We start from the raw sequence: 21,578 nt of genomic DNA, 5'->3' as shown, positions 1-21,578 counted from the left end.
GCCACCCACCCGCCGCCGCCGCCTGCCAATCACAGCGGCCGAGCCACCGCTCTACCCCGCCCCCCTCGCGCCAAACTGGCCCCATGCCAATGACGAGAGGCGTTTCCTGCACAGCCCCCGCCAATCACGCTGACTGACCTGTGGCCCCGCCCCTCGTCCGTCAATCACTGTGATCGGCAGCAGTGTGATCCCGCCCCCGCCCGGCGCAGCTGGAGTCCGCGCCAGCGGTGGGTGTCGGGCGCGCGCAGCCTCTCCTGTAGTTACTTCCTTGGCTCTCAGGTAGCCGGTGTGCGCTGTCGTCGCACGAGGTTCTCCTCGGCCGCCCTGAGCTGCGCTTGCACGGCCCCAGCTCGCTGTTGAGAGTGGACCCTCGACTCCCAGAACAAGTGCTCTTCTCCCAGCTTAGTAACAGCCTGAGCTACAGCTGAGACTACAAGGGCACACTGAGGACACCTCGAGAAAGTGCTGGGAGGACCTGGCTGCCTGACCAGCTCAGGCGGTGCCGCAACCACAACCGAGCGGTAGCCTATTTCGAGGCCCTCGATGAAGAGGAGAGAGAGTGGAGGAAGGACAAGGAGAGCAGTCCTGGCCTACAGCCTGCCCTCCCTGTGGAAAGACCTGCAAATGCTGCTGACGAGTCTGTGGCTCAAGAATGGAACTCTTATTCACCTGAAAACCCATCCATGAGCCAGGGTAGCCGATTATCCTTGAACTGAGGAGTTATTTGCCACTGCCACCATTCTTGCCCTCTCCCACATTACAACCTAGCGGGCCTGCTCCAGACCTGCCAGGATCCCAGTGCCACGGGCTGGCCAGCTCCACAGCATCAGATCTCACTAATGCTGATTACAGGTGTAAATATCATTTAAAAAAAAACAAACCTCATTTAACTTCCTCTAATTATGTCAGTTGAACAATTAGCCAATAACATAGCAGGTCAGACAGCTGTTGCTGGGAGCTTCTTGTGGAGTCCTCTGACTGGGGGAGGGAAAGGCAGGAGGAGGCAAGCCCAGCCAGAAAACACAGCCCACATGGGCTGGGAGGGAGCACCTATGCACAAGCAGCCAATGGCTTATTTAACAAGTCATCAGCAGGGATCCTGGTTTTCTGTTTCCCACAGAAAAATGGAAAAACATGCAGATTTTCCCCTTTTCTTAGTTAAAAGACAGATTTCTCATTTTAACAGAGAAACATGCAGATTTTCCATTTTTGCAAAGAGCTCTCTGCAGGTGGTTCCAGCCTGCAAGGGGCTGGGGGGAGCAGGAGGAGGGTGGTCAGGCAGGGGGCTCCACGTACATGCACATAGCTGCCAGGCAGCCTGGAGACCAGCTCCTGCGGTTAAGTCTGGGGGTGATGGGATTGAGCCCCCATAGGGAGGAAGTTGGGCAGGGCTGGGGCTGCTGCCCAGTCAGGTGGTGCATGAGGCTTGGGGCCCAGGGCTGGAATTCACAGCAGCAGGGCCTGGGCCGGGAGCAGGGTGGAGCTGTGGACAGCTCATCATGGAGGGGCCCAACTCCCTGCCGTTGTGCTGTACACTCCCTGCAGAAATTTCACACAGCCCTACCGCTTGGACAGTAGGGCTGGGGGCCAGGGAGCTGTGGGTCAGGAGTGAGGGACACCAGCAGCACTGGGGGGGCAGGGGCTTAGGAGTGAGGAACAGGCAAGGCACAGGCCTATCACTGCTGCCCCCCCCAATCATATGCCTCCCCCTTAACTTCCCTCCCTCCCCCTCACAGGTGTCCTCTTTTTTGATACTGGAAATATGGTAACCCTATTTACCATAGGGGCAGGGGGCTGTGCACCCAGATCCCTAACTCTGGCAGCTGGGGACCCGTGACTTTGGAGTGGGTGGCCTGGACCTGCATCCTGGTGAGCAAAGGGGGAGTTCTGGTGAGCTCTGATTGTTTCATGATAAAACCCCCAAAATTTATAGGGATTTAGAATTTATTTGATTATAATGATTGAGGCACTGGTAGGCTTCAAAGTTGCCTTAACATTGTAAATATATCAATAAAACATGTTGTTCATTTGATACACACAAAGTGAATTTCCTATCAAGAATGATTGGGGGGGAGTGGGGGCACATGTGGGATGGAGTACTGTGCACCACCACCCCACCCTGCTGCTGCCGCTGCCTCCCAGGGGGGTGGGGGAAGTTTGCACACAGCGTCTACCACTGACAGTCACCAATCTGCACTGCCTTTGTAATTAAAAAAAAAAAGTATCAAAACCATAAAAAAAAAAAAACAACGACCAACAAAACACCAGCTTTCCTCGCTTCCACCTCAAGACAACACATCTCGTCATAACACAAAGTTCCCGAACAAAGAAATACTTTTCCCCTTTTTACATAATCAGCTCAAAAACATTTTTCCAAACACATAATATATATCATAACATTATTCCTCCTAAGAAAAAAAAGTATCAAAACCATAAAAAAAAAAAAACAACGACCAACAAAACACCAGCTTTCCTCGCTTCCACCTCAAGACAACACATCTCGTCATAACACAAAGTTCCCGAACAAAGAAATACTTTTCCCCTTTTTACATAATCAGCTCAAAAACATTTTTCCAAACACATAATATATATCATAACATTATTCCTCCTAAGCCTTCCCTTCCCCTTCAATCCCTCCTACTCAAACAATTTTCTCCAATCGATATCTTCCCACTCTCCTTCCCCTTTCTTCCTGTAATACTCCAGCTCTGCGTATACTAAGCACACGCATTCCCACGACGTGAAATATAGCCCCTTCTGAACCAGCAGACACCTTGTTTTCCACACCGCCACCTGTGTACACAATAATAATATCCGAATTTCCCACTCCCTCACCTTATGCTTTACCAAACCATACACCGCCCCCTCATAACTCACGCAATCCCCCCACCCTATCGCTTTACAAACCAATCTACACTGCTGCTGCTCCTCATCTAGCCATGCGACCCCCCCAGTGTGTCTGGCTGTCTGTGTGATTGGGTGTTTCAGTAAGCAGTGTGATTGGCTGCCGAGACAACCAATCAGAGTGCTCTAAGAGCGTTACGGACAGACAGACAAAGCACATATAGATAGATAGAATACATAAACACATACAGAACCTGCATAAAGCAAGGAAAAATTGTATGTGCAAATTTGCTGTTATGCAATGACCCTTTTTATACCAAAAATTTGTTATGTGCAAGGTAAATTCACTCCTATATGTGATCGGTGTGGTGGAAGCCCTTAGTCAGCTGCTTTGTGCAGTGCATTGCAGGAATGACATGCACCAAAATATAGTCTCCTGTGTGGATCTGTGCTCCTCGCTCATTGTTTGTGGCATGTTCCTGTAGTTGCTGTCCCCATGATGGTAACGTTCACCACCACCTTGTGCTTGTGTACTGTCTGCTGTTGGTGAGTACCAAAACTGTCTTGTAAAAGTGGTAGAAGTGGATCTGGGGGTCAGTACAGTTGAGGTCTTGGAACGTATCCCTGTTTGTTACATTGTAAAGTGGTTTCCCTTTACATGAATTTGAGTTATGCACCATTTTCCAGGAACTCATGTACAGCATAGCGTTCTGCATTCTCAGTTTTTATTGAGTTTCACTGATAAATTCCCTGCTTTAAGTGATTCAGTTTTTACTGATTTACACCCATTTTTCAGTTCAAATCCCTGTTAACTGGCATGAATGACCCATACAGAACCCGCATAAAAATCAAGGGAAACCTGTATACTTTTTAGTACGCTGACAGTTCATACACGTTTAAACGGTTGCTACATTTGTATTATAGCAAGAAATAGTTGTACTCACCAGAAGTACCATCATCCTACTGTCGTAACTCCCTATGGTAGTACCCATGAACAAGGACTTGAAATTTAAAAGGTAGTTAAAAGACCTTCCAATTTTTTATTTTTTTAATTCCCAGTTACCTTTTCTTGTCACAGAATACAAACAAATTAGATATTGCCCCCTTCCTCTCTCTCACTTTTTCATTTTAATCTGTCTTTTATCAATTTAAATTTCTAATGTTACCACAACTTCAAAGTTGGCCCTGCAATAGGAAAAAGGGTAGTAGCAGTTTGGACAACATTCATTTTATTGAAGCCTATGGAAAAGAGAAGGGGAAAAGGGAAGTCTGAAAATAAACAAAGAAAATCTTAAACGTGTATCATTCCATCTTGAATCCTTCACAATGGAAAAAAAAAAATCAAATTTAAATTGTTTTTGCAAAACTTTCCTTTTTCAAGCTGCTCTAATCATATCATGATCAAAGGTCTTTGCTATTTATATATATTTAACTAACAAATTTATCTAGAACCAAAGTTAAGTTAAATGGTATTTCATTCCCAGAATTGCTTCTAGGGCATTTAAGGTGCAGTATTTGTTTCCTTTCAGTATAAAGGCTGCCCTCAATATAGAAGCACAGAGATTTTGCTATCAGGTCAATCACTCCATTCTTAAATGACACCATCTGTATCTGGTGGCTTTTAAATTTTCCTGTTTCTTCCACCACTTCCTTTTTTGCCATTCATTTGGTAGCATTCATTTTTAAAAAGCCATACTGTTTGGCTTGTGTTTTTATCAGCTACCCCTTGGAAACAATAGGAGTTGGACAAATGTCCAACAGATACTCCCACAGTAAAAGCTAATGCAAACAAATCACATGGTTTTCCTATAATGTCTCTATCCTCAGCTACTCCCCCTTATTCCCTCAGATTTACTGATTCTCTAGGCCCTGCCACATGTTCAAATTAAGCTGGGTAGAAACCAGCTATAAAGTTGTTACACATTTTCAAGTACTAACATTTGTAACTGGTCGGCTCTTTTTATAGCGGATGAACATTTTTACTTTGCACATGTGGCTAGTCTAAATTTATTGTCCGATTTATCAGTCAGTTGCATAATATACGTAATGTGTGGCAGGGGCCTCTCTCTCAGAATTCCTGCATCTGAGATGCTGAATAGCCTTCAAAGAATTTAAAAAAGGTAATTAACCAAAACCAACAAACATCATCTTAGTACTTTTAATTTACATATACTGCTCCTATTGGCTACTATTAGGTGTTCTTGGAGTTCAAGGCAAGCAGAATCATCTCTTCTGATGTTTTGCAAGAATTTACTGCCTGCATCAAGGCAATGTTATGCATTCAGCTTCATCAAATACTTGAGTTACAGCCAGGGCATCAGGACCGGATGAAGGTCTCTGTGCCAGTCTGTGGGCCAGATTGGGCCATGGCAGGGAAGCATGCAGGGGCTGGTTAGGCAGGGTGCTGTGGGCAGCATGCTTCCTGTGCTGGCCTCCTGTGCCATGGGCAGCTCAGGCCAGTCCCTCTCTGGGCCTTGCATTGCAGGCAGAGCACTATACAAAGCACAGAGGGGCAGGCACAGGGTACATACTGCATGTAGTGCCCCACCCACCCAATCTTGAGGGATGGGTCCAGGGCCAGTAAGGATTGGACCCCTGGCCATCTGTGCTCGTTTGCATTGACCTATCTTCCACTTCCAGCTACTGGATTTCTCATGCATGCATCTACAAAGCTGAGAGAGCTACCTGCTCCCTCCCTTTGTAGGTACTTATTGACAAACATTAAGTTTCACCCACTGATGCTCTTTTCATGAATTAGTTGAATTTCTTAAATTCCTCATTGCAAGGTACACAGAAGAACATTCCATCTTTTTACTCTTCTGTGAAATATGAAACATCATAACTAGAAGGAAATATGACTCGACATCCTGCTTGCCACCAAACAACTTTGAGGTAAACAGACTATATTCCAACTTTTCCTGAGCTGAACCTGCATAAAATGAACTGTTCCAAACAGATTTTACCACACCTTCAACTCTCCTATGAAATATGAACTTTCATTTTTACCTAGGAGATATATATTTTTTTTTTTTTGCAAAAATCTAGTTGGATCTCATGGTAGAGGTGATACCTTTTATTAGACCGATTCCTTTTGCCCCTAGACCAATATAGCTACAACCTGGATACCCGACTCATTGCAAAGTGAGTTCTTCATGCCTCAGATCATTCTTGCTGCTTTTCTGAATCCTCTTCAGTTTTTCAATATACCTTTGGACCCAACTGTGGACTACTTTGGTAGTTTTGACAGAATAAATGAGCCTAGAAAAATCAAGGTTGTTACCAAGTTTCAAGATTTTGACTACAATGACCCTAGCATGTTTAATCCAAAAGCAACCCCACAATTAAACACATTTTAAAGTTCCTAGAGATACAGGAAGAGGAAACATAAAATTAAAGCATTTAAAATATAAAATAAATAACTATCACACTAATGGGGGGAGAGGGGAAGAGAAAACTTTGAGGTGAGGTTGAATCCTTACTGTTTCTGCTTTTCAAAGTCCATTCCTGCCTCCTATAACACAAAACAAACATACCCACAGAAGGAAAAAGAATGATTAAAAAAAAAAAAAATACAGCTTCTCTCTCTGGTGCTGACTTCACTAGCAACATCACTACTGAGAAACAGACAGCAGATGTTTTTATCAGCTACTTAGAAGCAAAACTTTACCAACCAGGGCCTGTCCAGCATATTGTTTTGCGCTGCCTCTCTCATCATGAGCTCACAGAAGTGCTACAAAGGGTGCATTTTTTGGCTGGCTAAGCCAAATTCTTTTTAGGCTGAAGGCAAAAGGAGGAAAATAAGAAATAGAAATAAGGCGGGGAAGAAAAGTTGGATGCTGGAGAAGATGAGAGCAGGAACGTCAAACTCCCAGACAAGGTGGTGGCTAGAACTCAAACAGAAACTTGTGGAGGTGGTGATGTCAGTGGTTCCTTTCTCTGGCTTGACCATGAAATGATAGGACTGGAAGGGACCTCCTGGGTTAGAGTTCTCTGGTATCACAAGCAGCCATGTTACATAACCCTTTTCAGAAGGTAGACAAGTCCATTTTAAAAAGTGAGGGGTTTTTGCCCCCTCCCCACACCTGCCCATCAACCATAAGGTTGTTCCTGAACATCATTCCTGTGATATTATAGTTTGTCTTCTAAATTTACAGCCTAAAATTTTCTTGCCCAGCTTATAAATATTTTCATGACAACTTTAGCTTAAGCAGTTCTCCCCTCCATATTCTCTTCAGTAGAGTTGCCAAGTGTCAATAAATGTACTGCCAGTAAGTAAGTATAATAATCAGGCTAAAAATGGCTATTAGTAAAGTCCAAAAAAAAATAAAGATAAGAAAATGAAACTTTAGCCATCAGTAAAAACTCTAAGCAGCTGAAGCTTGATTGAAGCTCTGACAAACTGAACCACCACCTAATGTTACAGTGGGAGTACAGCACTCTGTAGGGTGTGTTCTCTCAGCCATGAGCTGCTGCTATTGTATCCCAGGCTGCCTGTAATACTGCTGTGTGGTAGGTAGGCTTCTTTGAGGGTCCACTCCAGGGTATAGGGAGCAGAAATGGCAGGGGTAAGGCTGGGGGTAAACAGCATGGTGCAGGGTACAGTCAGGCAACAGGGTGTGGGGATGAGTAGAGGCCCTTTTTTGGGTGGGGGGGGAAGTTGAGGGAGGGGTAGGGTATCACATTGTAAAACCATTGCTGCAGTCAAGTAGAATGGTTAGCTCGGGGGCGGGGGGGTTGTTTTGTTTTTATGAAAACTTTTTGCTAACAAACTTTTTTTTTTTTTTAAACTATGGGTGATGTTTAGCCCTTAAAAATTTGAACCCAGCCCTTTTAACTGGGACCTGGCAGAAGAGTTACATTTACATTATGTAAAACATGCATCAGTTAAAACATGTCAGTAAAAAAGTTGGACTGTCAGTAAAAGGCTTTCTGTGCATCCGGATGGTTTGTTCCTGCACTTTCAGTAAGGCTTCTTTAATGTATAGGCAGTCCTCAACTTACAATGTTTCAAGTTACAACATTTCACACTTACAACATTTATAAATTTACACTCTGTTTCAACTTTATGACGTCAGTTTCAACTTTACAACACTTGATCCAATGCGACACCACGCCAGTGAACAAGTTTGCTGCATCACTCATCTCCCTGGAGAACATCTGTCCAAACTTCTTTGGATACTTTCTTTAAGAAAGCAGACAAGACTCCAGAAAAACCTGCAGACAAGACTCCAGCCAAGAACCCTTCAAAAAGTTCAGCCAAGAGCCTTCAAAAAGTCCAGCAAAGTCACCTCAAAGAAGTCCTTCCAAATCAATGCGATTGCTATTTACAATATAAATACATTAATGTAGCTATATTTCTCATCTATAATTGATTGAGTACAAAATTCTAGGGTATTTTTGGTGAAAATAGGGTATTAAACCTTGGTTCAGGAACCAATCCCCCGTTTATAACATTGTTTCTTCTGAGAAAATTGGTTCCGAGTTACAATGTCTTGACTTAAGATGCAGTGTTCAGGAACCAATTGTGTTGCAAGTCTGAGGACTGCCTGTACAGCCAGCTCTCTTGGACTCCTCTCCCCCTCAGAGTGGCTTCCCAGGGGATCCTGCCCATGAGTTCTCTGAGCAAGTTAGTCTCCTTTTCTGAACTCCAGGGTCCTTACTCTGCTGCTCTCCATTCTTCCTTTCCTCAGGATCCTGAACTCAATCATCTCATGGTCAATGTTCCCTCTAAGGTGTAGCGATCCGCGAGCATGCTGCTTCAGTCCCGCCTCCCCCTTTTGCTAAGCCTGGATCCAGACTATGCTAAGCCTCATAGACTAGAATCCATGTAGTGGATCCTCACCATTATTCTTGGGGGCAGGGGCACCCTATAGGCAGTGCAGCTCCCATGGGGGCACAGGGGCCCCCTATAAGGGAACATGGACACTGGATGTTGTATATAGGGTTCATAGATTGTAAGGGCTCCAAGGGACCTCGCCAGCCCCCCCTGCACCAGGCAGGAAAGACAACTGGGGGCCAGGGGACCCCAGGTTAGGGTCCCATAGGAGCACAGAGGCCCCCTATAAGGGAGCATGGACACCCTCTAGGCAGTGGGGGCCTCTTCAGGGGAAGCTGGGGCACCCTAGGGGCAGCAGGGTCTCTATAGGGGGCATGGATGCCTATAGGCAGCAGGGCTCCCATAGGGATACACTGTGGGCCCTGAGCCCTATGGGAAGCAGGGCCCTACAGGCAGTTCCCCTCGCTCACCTGGCTCGAAGTGGCCCCTGTAGCGCTCCCCGGTGAAGAAGGAGCAGAAGGACATGGCTGCTCCCAGCTGCCTGGCCCAGCCCCTCCTCCAGCTCTGCCTGTGCCACTCCCCACAGCCGCCAGGGAGCATGGCCAGACAAGGCAGTGCAGGTGGGCGGGCAGGAGCGCAGGGCAGGCGCAGCCTGGGCTGGGGGGGCGGGGAGGCGCAAGCTCCAGCTTCACGGTGTAAAAGCAGCTGAAAGGCGGGGAGTGGCACTGATCCAGCAGAGTTCGCACCAGCCCCAACCCCAGCCCCCACCTCGCCTTGCCTTGTCACAGCCCAGTTCCTCTCCGGGTGGGTGTGCGGTGTTAATAAGTTAGTGCGTGGCATGGTATAAAATTGTTCACAGCCTCGCACGCGCATAGCTTGGAGGGAACCTTACTCATGGTCACTGCTGCTCAAGTTGCCATCCACTACTACATTTCCCACCAGTTCTTCCTGGTTTGTGAGCAGATCAAGAAGAACATGGCCTGTAGTTGGCTGCTTCAGCACTTGCACCAGGAAGTTGTCCCCATCACTCTCCAAAAACTTCCTGGATTGCCTGTGCACTGCTGTGTTGCCCTCCCAGATGTCAGGATGACAGAAGTCCCCCATGAGAACCAGGGCTTGGGATCTGGAAACTTCCACTAGCTGTTTGAAGAAAGCCTCATCCACCACTTCCTCCTGGTCTAGTGGTCTATAGCAGACCCCCACTACAACATCACCCGTGTTGCTTTCCCCTCTAACCTTAACTTAGAGACTTTCAACAGGCCTATCTCCAGTTTCATACCGGAGCTCTGAGCAATCATACAGCTCTTTTACATACAGCACAACTCCTCCTCCTCTTCTCCCTGCCTGTCCTTCCTGAAGAGTTTGTACCATCCATAACAGTGCTCCAGTCATGAGAGCTATCCCACCAAGTGTCTGTTATTCCAGTCACATCATAGTTCCTTGATTGTGTGAGAACTTGCAATTCTTCCTGTTTGTTTCCCAGGCTCTGTGCATTCGTGTAGAAGCACCTGAGGTAACTAGTTGATTGCCCCGATTTCTCCAGAAGTATGAGCATACCTTCCCTATTGTCCCCTCCTGCTTGCTGTTCTTCCAGGTCCCCCACTTACCTCAGGGATTTGGTCTCCATCTTCCAGTGAACCTAGTTTAAAGCCCTTCTCACTAGGTTATTGAGCTTGTCTGCAAACATGTTCTTCCCTCTCTTTGTCAGGTGGATCCCATCATCTCTTCCCAGAAATCCCTCTTCTCAGAACAACATTCCTGCCTGTGGCAGGGGGTCAGGCTAGATGATCTGTTCAGGTCCCTCCTGACCCTAGCTACTATGAAACATCCCATGGTTGAAGTAGCCAAAGCCCTGCTGGCAACATCACCTGAGCAGCCAGGTATTGATCTGCAAGATGCACCCGTTCCTGCCCAGGCTGTTTCCCTTGACTGGAAGGATTGAAGAGAACACAACCTGAGCCCCAGACCCCTTTATCCTTGCACCCAAAGCAAGCCCTGTAGTCACTTTTGATCTGCTCATGGTCTCCCCAGGCAGTATCACTGGTGCCCACATGGATGAGCAGCATGGGGTTGTAGTCAGAGGGTCAGAGGAGTCTCAGTAATCCTTCTGTGACATCTCCGATATGGGCTTCAGGCAAGCAGCAGACCTCCTGGGACAACAGGTCAGGCTGGCAGATGGACCCTTCTGTCCCTGGCAGAAGGGCGTCTCCAACCACCACCACCCATAGCTTCTTTGTGGCAGTGGTCTTGATCCTCCCCACCTTGGGGGTTTTTGGCTTGGTCTCTTCCACCAATAGGAATGTGCTCCTCCTCTGTTGCTAGCACTCCATATTTGTTCTCCAGGTATACCACTGCACATGGAGATGATGACTTCTTGCTGCCAAGATATAAGCTTCCAGTTTCCACCTTCCTGGGAGTCCATGCCCTCTTCCTTTTCTAGCACCACTTCTAGCAGTCCTTCCTCTACAGTCTTAGAGGTTTCCTCCAGCATGGAATCAAGTAAGTCCTCATGGAGGACCATCTCGTGGTGGTGGATGCTTCAGAGCCTTTCTGCTTTCTCCTGTATCTCTCTTACCTTCTCCCCGAGGGACACCACCAGAAGGCACCGCTTACATTGCAGACACCTCCCTCACCACCCCACCTGGCTGATACTGGAAGGACCTGCAAGCCACAGTCTGCACAGCACCAAACCAGGACCTGGGTGGAAGCCTCAACAGTGTGTGGTCCTGCCTGGACAGACATCTCAACAAGTGGAAGCAGAGGAAGAACTGGAAGTGGAAGTGACTCTGAGATTGCAATATCTTCCAGCCATGTCTCTGGGTCTTCTAATCTGCTTCCTCTCACTTTGTGCCTCTCTTTCCAAGCAGACCTTTGCTAGCAAACTCTTCTGCAGCTGGCCTGTTTGCTGTTCCTGGACCTGAAGGGTTCCCTTTTCCCTGGAAACTCCTTCCTCTCAGTCAGCTTATGGTGAAGTAATGTGAGAGTTTCCAAGCAAATCCCCTTCACTCTGGACTCTAGTTAAACAGTGGGTTAAAGTCTTGGTCTAGCTGCTGAGGTTCAGCTGCTAAAATAAAACAATGTAGTTAGTCAGTCCTAATTACATATAAAAAAGAGAATCTTACCTTGCAGGCTGCCCTTCAAAGAGAGGGATGGCAAACTGACCTACAAATTGTCCTATTTGCTTCTCTCTGTTCACTGCTCTGTAGGTTGCTTGGACTACCTCCTTATATACCTTCCCTGGCCCTGGGCTGGTTAGGCCCCCTTTGTTAGGGCCCTTTGCCATACCCAGGCAGCAGTCAATCAGCAATCAGTTCACTCAGCTGCTCAGGGCACACACCCAAGCACACAAACTCACCAAACAGCAAGCCAAGAACACAGGTAACCCTAGAGCAGGATCTGATGCCTGGTTCCTCTTCACTTTCCTCCACTTGCTCTCAGCAAACTGCTTGCAAACTGTCATTTGCTTCTCCCAGTTCCCAGCTCCCCTGGTTGCTTGGACTGCCTCCTTATATACCTCTCTTGGGCCTGGACTGGCTAGGCCCCTTGATTAGGGCCCTTCAGATCATAATAAAAGATCATGCATCTAGGAATGAAAAAGCACAGGGCAAGAGTGGCCAAACTGTGGCTTGCGAGCCTCACGTAGCTTGCCGTCACGGTTCTTGCAGCTCTCCAGAGCTGAAGCCTGGCCCACTTCTCCCCTACGGAACTGCTGGCTCAGTTGCCAGGCTACTGGGGCTGGGGTTGCAGCTGCGCTGCTTAGCCTGGGGCACGCTCCCCATGGGAAAAGCCAGAGCGGCTTGGTGCTGTGGTGGCAGGAGCCTGATCCTGTGGCCAGCACTTGGATCTTGAGCATTAAAATGGAGAAGTGGGTGGAGCTCTGTGGCTCTTGATGTTCAGTGGAGGACTGGATGTGGCTCCCAGGGTAACTCTGGCCAGCCCTGGCATAGGGCATATTTACTGGATGGTGGTTTATGCCAGGAAGATGTTGCAAAAGTGAGCCCTTGAGATCATAATAAATAACCAGTTGAATGCAAGCTCCCTGTAAGGTGTTTTGTCTAATGCTATCCTTTGGGGTCTAAATGGAGTCCTATTGAGGACCCCGGGTGTGACTTATTGGAACACAGTGCAGCTCTAGTGTCCGCGTTTCTGAGATGTTGGAATATTGGAAAGGGAATGAAAGAAGAGACATGCAAATGATTAAGATTTAAAGAAACCCACTGTGCCTTAACAAGTGAGATGGAATTTCTCTCTTGAAGACAGAACTGTAGGAAATCTTGATGTCTGTAACACTTTTAGTACCAACCTACTAGTTAGAGAAAGTTTGAAGCTTAACTAGTTAAAATGGACACACCAATTTCTATTTTCAAATCCCTTCAGTGTTACTGATTAATTTAACATGATATGCAGAAAAGTACTGTTATCCCTTTCCTAGACAAGGAAGCAGATACGAGAAGGGAAATGGATAATTCCATGGTCATAAAACAAGGATGTAGCAGAGCCAAGGATAGAAATCTGGGCAGATTCAGCGTACACACAGACAGCTATCAGGTTCTCTTCTTTTCTGCACGTAAGTCTCTCCATCTTGGATTGGTTCAAGAAAATCACTTGTCAGGCTAAAAGAAAGCAATTTAAATGCTATGTAAACTTAGATGATTTTAAATTCACAAGTAGGAAACTTTCATTTAAATAACTGACTTTAATCTGGTTTTGTATTGGCACTTGGTTATTTTCCTGTAAACATGGTTAATAACCATTAAAGACATGTTTATTTTCAACTAAATACAGCTTTGACACAACTGGGCATTTTTTTAATCAATCAGGAAGGTATATTCCTACATATTAAGGCTGGAAAAGTCAGTGTCACATCCCATACTCTCACAGGTACCCACCTTCTCTAATCAGATCAAGCTCCATCTTATAAGTAGTTGAGGGGCAAAGACCCATTACTTAGTTATTCAATAAAGTTATGTATTGAATATAAATCTAAGAATTGGAATAAAAGTACGTGGGTGCATCTACACACGTGTTTTACTGTGGAGTAGACTAATCAGCTCTGGAGCAGTGTCATAGTCTACATGTGTGTTGGTATTACAGTGTAGTAAATGAATCAACTCCATCGTAGGATAGTGCTGTCAGGGACAGTACTATCTCATGGCAGACTACTTTACTGTGCCAAAACACATGTGTAGATGCTGACTGCAGGCATACATTGCACCCAGTCAGCCCAGCTAGCCAGGGGCCTACTCTGTCCCAGATCAAATTGCTGCTATCCCTGGCACTTGTGTAGATGCTCCACCCAGGAGCAGTTACTCGAGTTTAAACTGCTCCAGTTTATTACATCACATTAATTGCATGGGTAAATGTACCCTGTTAAGATATAACTAGTCACATTTTATTTATTAATTTTTTACTTGAAATATTTCAAGAAATGCATAGTTGTTTAAAAGCAGTTTATGAAATAAAATTACCTTTAATCTGTTGAATACACAAGAACATTCATCAAGGCTTGTTTTGCATTCAAAACCAGTTAATTAAACTAAGGAAGTATTAATGCATTGAACCTATTATTTCTGGTCACCTTTTTATTTTTAATATACTTAAGAACTACTGTACTAGATAGCACTGTCAAACCTCATTTTTAGTGATAACTTTTCTTCCTCTTCCCATCTCTCCTGCTTTTTCAAATCACAATCATTTGTCAACTCTGAAGAAATCATTGACTTTACAAGCTGAATGTACAAATGCAGATATCTATTCCTCTACAGCTGTGGAGGCTGCTACTGCTACCATGAGCTGGTTTAACACTTTAAAGTGCCAGTGACTTCTTCTAATTCAGTTGCCCGACTTAAGGCTTTCAGCTAATATATCCTGCTTGAATGTATTTTTAATTAAAAATGATTAAGTCAAATCCTCAGTATAGATTTATTTAGAGTGAAGTTGTAGCTGTGATGGTCCAGAAATTGAGAGGGGCATGGATTTCTTAGGGCTTGTCTAACTCCATCCCAACTATGCAGTTGATCCAGTAAGACACATCCTAAGAAATCCTTGCCTTTCATACAGGTTTTATTTCACGCTACTCTGGTTGGTTAAAAATGAATATTTATCCAACCTTATGCTGAATGATAGAACAGGCTTTGCAACTTCACCTTGCTATTCTAAGCAATTGTTGGTAGGTCGGTCTCAAAGGTAATGGCCCAGGTTTCTGAAGATTCTTGCTCTTGCTATCTCCGCAAGGTGTTGGGCAGTTGGGAAACATTTCCATGGGGATGTAGTAACTTTCCTAAAGCAAGAGTTGCAGAATCACATTTCTTTAAATTATTTGGTAGAGGCAAAAAGCCAATTGCAGTATTTTCTTTTATATACTGATTACTGGAACCAATAGTCCATTTTTAGATATATAGTGAAAGCTGTGTTAACCAGCATACTCTATTAAATGGAATTTCCAGTATCCCCCAGTACAAATCCTCTAGCAACCAGAATCTTTGCTGAGTCTATCTGGCATGAACATCAAGTATTTCTGTTGTTTACGTTAGTGACACTGCTGCTAGAGGAGCTGCTGGGAACCCTTCTAGTTGATATCCACATAGGTGGAGGGAGAAAAGTTGGTTGTTTTTGGTGGGGAGTGGGAGGCGGGGGCTGAGCACATGTCCACCCCCCCACCCCACCTGGCAGGTAAGTCCACAGGGGAAGGGGCAGGGGGAGGGGAAAGGGATCTGTGCAGGGCAGGGTGGGCTGCCGCTGTAGGCTGGGGCCAGTATAACTCTCAGATTACCGGCACCCTCTTACCCCACTCATACCAGATAACAAAGCTTTTACTGTATAATCAATTATACCCAAAAACATCTCTTTCCAATATGGTCACAAAATTTTGAATTTCCACCCCCAAAGCTGAAGGAAATAAAGAGTTCCAAAAACAGGTCATGGGACAATACAGTTTACTGAACTGGAACAATGAAACTGCAGCTAATTAATATCTGCTTAACACTCAGTATTGAATGTTAGTATATACCTATTTTTACTGAGACCCAATGAGACAGAGGGCACCTCTATTTTAATTGATCTCTACTCCAGTAAGTGATTGAATTTTAGGATGCAGCATGGTTCTTCAGAGCTGAATAGCAATACAGGGGTTGAACTATGTATAGAGCTTTTTGCAATTTCATTGTTACCTGATTTTACTTTACATTTTCCATTTGAAAAGAACCTCAGGGACAGATACATTTGTGTTAAAAAAAAATCTAACTCTCCCCTCTATTTTGATACCTACAGAGAGCTGTTGAATTATCTGGTTACTATTTATTGAAGTACCTCAATAACATTTGAACAACAGGAGAATGCAAAGGAAAAAACCACAGGTAGTGTTATTTTTTATTTTAAGAAAAAAGTTACTTGAAATTAAAGTGTTTAACTACATTACTTTAACCAGTCAGTTAAGTGCTTTCACAACCAGGCTCTATTAACTAATGCTGTTGGGGTACAGTTTTGGTAACTTGTGTTAAAAGCCAACGTAGTTAGGTATAGTCTGGGAATAGGTACATTGAAATGGAGTTTATCAGCACATTTCACTATCCTAGGAGGTCAGCAAAAGGATAAGCCAATAAGCTTTTTCTTGCCACATCACTGAAGTCAAAACAAGACATGAAACAAAACTAATGTGTTTTAAATAGTTCTCTGTGCCCCTGTATCAGCTTAACTCACCACACAGTGAACTGCAGTCAATCTACAAAGGTTTCATTTTTATTACAAAGTATGAAAAGCAGAAAATACTGTACCTAATACACAGGAGGCTGAAACTTAGAAAGAAAGGTTAAAAAATTTGAATAAAACTACACAGGAAGCAGAAAATAGCATAAAGGATGCAACATTCCACTTTCAAGCGGTTTCAAAAAGTCACCTAAAAATTTACAGTTTCAACAAAACGGTTCCATGGCTTGGGTGTTAAAATGCATTTAACAAAAGCTTTTATATTGTTTTTTTAATAAAATAATTAAGGAATACTCGGACATTGCAGTTACCCATGGCAACATGTCAGTGCCTGTTGGATAATGGGATGCTAAGAATCCTCTAGTAGAATATCATAGCAAAGTTGCAAAATCTCAAACAATACAGAAGGGATGGTGGTGGAGGGGGAGAAACCATGTTAACACCCTACACTATGAAGGACAGACATTAAATTGCTATTGCTTTAACATTTTAGTGAGAATAAGAAATCTGGGATTTCATATGTATGCTTGTACAATCATGCTACAAAGATCACACTTTCAGGAAGTTATTACAACAGATCTTAAATGGGAACAGCAGAAGGGAATACACATAAAAGTAAATATCTACTTGACTATTGGTAGTAAAAAAGAAAAAGAAAAAGAAAAAAGCTTCGGCGCAACAGATTATTACATTGTACACTGCTAGCAACCCAAACTAAAAAGGTTCTTATTTAAATAGTAGATACAATTAATATTCACCAGGTTGTCAAAAAAGCAACACACATTGCTTCACAGCTGTACAACTGAATGACAGAATCCTTTCCCCTTTTGTTTGGCAGCTCCTTCACTTATGTCTCTTGCCTAGAAGAGACATGAGCATTTCATAAAACAGGAAATCAAATTTGAAGGGATGCTGACTTGTGTGGATGAATGAGAGATGGAACCAGGGCTTAGAGCAGCATGGCTGCCGAATCTTGCAATTACCAGAAAGATGAATTTAACTCTGCAGTTTATTAGCTCCTCTGAAGAGGATCAAGCACTTCAGAGCCTGAACAAGTCATTTTTCCTCACTGGCAAGGTGAGAAAATTAGATTGATGCTGGATATCTGTGACCACCAAAAGAGGTAATTTGAGATGCTCAGCAAACTGAAGAATGTTCTTTGAAGAAGTCAAGACAGTATTGTATATGTTTCTCTTAGAACTACACTCTACCTTGAATCGCCAGACAAGCAACTGGTGACTGGAGCACATTTTTATCTCAGCAGTGCTAAAATAGCTGTAAGTTGCTGATCAAAAGCTTGAGACTTAACTCTGATAGCACAGGCAAGGGCACTGTAAATTCCATTTGGTACAGTTGCTAATGTCACATGTTTCTGACTTACAGGTGCCTTCTCTATGGGTACTGACATTTAGTTACATCTTCCCATAAATCAGCTTTTTTCTGCATGGAAGTGCTATATCATAAAACCTTGTTAGCTTCTGCAGAAACTAATAAGTAAGACCCCTCTCTTTCCCACCCCCTATCTAGAGCCAGTTTTCCTCCTGCCCATTCGATTTTAGATACTTCATTTCCTAAAGGCCATTGCACAGAGCAACATTAAAAGCCTAGGCTAGAATGTGAATCATTGACCTTGCAGTGAAAAAGTGGGTAGTCAAACATCCAAACTGCTTGTTGACTGGATAATGTTCTGCTTGGGTTTGTGATGATAACCATTTTCTTTGGTGGTAGTGGATGATTAACCCTCTCCAGGATTTTGATGGAAGTGTAACAGTTTTGCAGCTGTCTGTATTTGTACAGTTAGCTGAAACTCGCTGTACATTTATCCATTTCAGTATGAACAGCAGTCAGACAACACCAGGAAATTCAGGGATAAGTTAAGGACCTTTGAATAATGTGGGAAGGTGCAGATAGCTGCATCTGTTTTTTCTACCTCACAACTGGTGTCTGTGGTCTGCTTATTCATTTACATCACATACTGAGACATTTCCCCAGCCACTGCCAACAGACAATTTGAAAGGGCACCTAATTACATAGCCCTTAAACATTAGGTAATAATCGATGATCAAATGAAACAGAAAGGAGTTCTATTTGGGTGACAAGCAATGTTAAGTGCCTGAGAGTTCTCTACCGTTATCTGAACAAAGCCTCCTAGTTTGAAGCCTTAATAATATTTTCAAGTGCTCACAGTTTTATCCTTCAGCAGGGCAGGTAGTTCTGACATGAAAAGGATTACATAACTATATACTCACAAATTCCATCTTGCAATGTCAGGAACACTTATTTTAAACGAGACAAATTTCAGAGGTATAAAATCCTGCCTTAAAAGACTAGGGCAGAAAGAGGTTCATTCTTTCCTAACCCTACCAAAATATACCTACTAAAGTGCCATCTAGAGCAGCTTAACAGTCATGCTCAGATTCCTGAACTTACATTTTAAAAACAAGCCTCCTCCTATACAGGAGGTTGTTTCAGTCTCAGGTCAGAAAAGATTCATCCTGTCAGTAGATTTATTATGATTGCTGACCATCATCATCCACTTTTAAGTGGCTTATTTTAAGACCTCTTATAGTGTCAGTCACCTTTCATCCTGTACTTTGTGACCACTAAAGTACTAGAGATTGTCAAAGCACTTCAGTTCTCGCCTAGTAAATCTTTGCATGTGGCAGGACAAATCTGGTAGCAGTGATTTATCATAGGCTGGTTTAATTCAGTAGTATACAAAAGTTACTGTTTTAATGCACTGTTTTATTATCCAACGTTTAGGTTCTCAAATCACTGCCCACTTCATCTTGCTAAAATACAGGTCATATCTTTGGGTTGGGAGCCCAAACACGCTAGTAAACAAGTTGCTCAAATAATAGTTGGAATCTAGAATAGCTTGGTTCAAAAAATTAATCCAAATGCCTGGAATAATCAGTAGGAGAAATGATCCAAAACTAGTGAAGTTAGTGCCCTAAAATCTTGTTTATGTCACATTATACCATCTGCTTTTGTGATAACATCACTGATGTTAGGACCCTTCCCAAGAGTTCTCCTCCCCTCCCTTCAGGGGCAAAATACTTTGAAAGCAGTTTCTCTGCATGATCTCTAAAGCATTTAGAACCACTATCAAAATCAGTCACCTTACTAGTGGTTTTCACAGGCCTTGGAAGAAAAAACAAACAAACCCAGAGACATGAAAGTGTAAGATGGGCTGAAATATTTAAATGCAGCAGTGTTTGCAGTGTTTCCACCTCTAACTGAAATATTCAGTTGGCAGGATATGCTGAGCTGTTTCTTTTGGTCAATAATCCTCAGCATTTTACAGCTTTCAGAGGTGTGTCTTATGTTTGAAACAAACATGAACCACTGAGGAACACATTGCTTCATGCTAGAGTAGCACTGCAAAGGGCACTGAAGCCTCTCATACTCTTACCTTCTTAAATAAAATGCCCTTTGTATGAGCCCTCACCTAGATAGGTTTGCCTAGTTTTCAGGTAATGCTCATTACATTGCTAAAGTGACTAATTTAAGAAATTAATTTAAATAGTATCTCTCACTTCTAAGGACCGGTATGTGACATGGGGAACAGCAGTAGGACATGGCCCAATTAAGGCAATGAACCATAGCTCTAGAAGCTAGTCCAATCAATAAACAGGCAATTGCAGCAAGAATACAGGTCATATTACACACCCACTAAAGTTGACAAGAGTGCTTCCCTTGTCTTCGATGGAATTTGGATCAGGAGCCTCACCTCTATAGAGAAATCCAAACCAGTACTAACAAGCAAGCTGTGAGAAGAGGGATCCCAAGCTGGATCCCTTCAAAGTACACATAATCAAACCGTTTTTACTAGCAGTGGAAGTATTCTCATTATTCAGACTGTGGTTTGTTTTCATGTGCTCTAACATTCTCAGTTCTCAATGGGGATGAAATATTTAGCCTGGTGGGGTTTACACTGTTGGAAAAAATTCTTACTCAATATAGTCAAAGGGCTCTATTTTACTTTTAAACTGCAAATGTATGTGTGCGCGTGCACACACAAAACTCATCAGGTAAATACTTTTTCACAGAATTTGTCCTTCATGACCAAGGTTCAATTAAACTGGATAAAAGATATTTGGGGGGGAAAAAGCACTTGGTGACTACAGTAACAGGCATGTTACATCTTCACAAAAAGAGATGGCTAGTGTATTCTACTAAGCATCTGCCCAATAAAGCTGATCTTGGGCAGGGAAATTACACAAATTCCATGCCTGTCTGGGGTAGGGCTAAACTGTAGGGAAGATTAAACTGTTCATCAAAACACTTGTCAAGGACAAGGAAAACAAACTGAGTAAGGAAGACAAAGTTGTTAAAAATCATGGTATCTACCATTTCATGTATTCTGCAGATACTGAATTTTCAACCAAAAACAGATCAATTCATTTCTTTCTTCTGAAGATAGCAGTTGCAAGTGATGCGCAGCTGCACCCTGCATTTGGCCATGGGGAATGATTTTTAACAAAGCAGCTTTCACCCCATACCATTTACCTTAAGAGAACGAAACATCAAAGCCTAAATGGGACTATGTAAAATTACACACGTTTTTTTCTGTTCTATCCTTTACAAAGTTAAATGCAAAGCTTGATTTGCAGCAATAAGTATATATATTTAAAATCTGCATCAAGTCAGAAAATGAGTTATGCTTCTCTCAATCACCAACTGTGTCAAATGCTTGTATTTTAGATGCGTTTTTAAATGTAGTATTGTTACATGTATATCTACACTTAAGCAATGTGCACAATAAGTCAATTAATATTGCTATAAGCATAAAACTTTACCTTGGAGCTTAGCACATGCAATTTCTAACTTTAAGGTGCAGTTCTTCTCTGAAAAGTGACAATTCAGTTGTGTAGTTCCACATTTATTGCATTTTCAATGACTTTTAGAGCACGTCTGCTCAGTCTACATGCAAGTCTCAAGTTATCTTACTGGTTACCATACCAACAACTTGGTCTGACAATCAAACAGTACTCTTTCTGCTCACCCAAAGAGTCAACATTTGGAACATAGTGAATCAGACAATGCAAGAGGTAGAACAGAGTACAACTTCTCAGCAATGTGTTAGCTCAATATTTCTAATAGGAGGAAAAATATCTCATTAATAGTGAAAGGTGATCAAATTAGTAAGATGGTGCTTTTTTTACTACAGCATTTTTTTTTAAAAAGGTCACCTGTAAAAAATGTTTACCCAGTGGTGCAGTAACTTCCAAGATAAAGATTTTGCCTCACC

General features: G+C 43.4%; 1 protein-coding gene across 2 annotated transcripts in view; it reads right to left on the bottom strand.

The window, feature by feature from the left end:
* Window positions 1-11,812, bottom strand: part of MAP3K3 (mitogen-activated protein kinase kinase kinase 3) — a 75,615-nt gene extending 63,803 nt beyond the window's left edge. For both annotated transcript variants that reach the window (XM_006017831.3, XM_006017833.3), the window contains exon 1: window positions 11,743-11,812. The gene's annotated coding sequence lies outside the window, so the exon portion shown is untranslated. The remainder of the gene's footprint in view (window positions 1-11,742) is intronic.
* Between the last annotated feature and the right edge of the window lie 9,766 nt (window positions 11,813-21,578).

Source organism: Alligator sinensis, unplaced genomic scaffold (assembly GCF_000455745.1).
Source record: "Alligator sinensis unplaced genomic scaffold, ASM45574v1 scaffold444_1, whole genome shotgun sequence".
Classification (NCBI taxonomy): domain Eukaryota; kingdom Metazoa; phylum Chordata; order Crocodylia; family Alligatoridae; genus Alligator; species Alligator sinensis.
The sequence above is the reverse complement of the archived record's forward strand: the minus strand, read 5'-3'. Positions and strand labels throughout refer to the sequence as shown.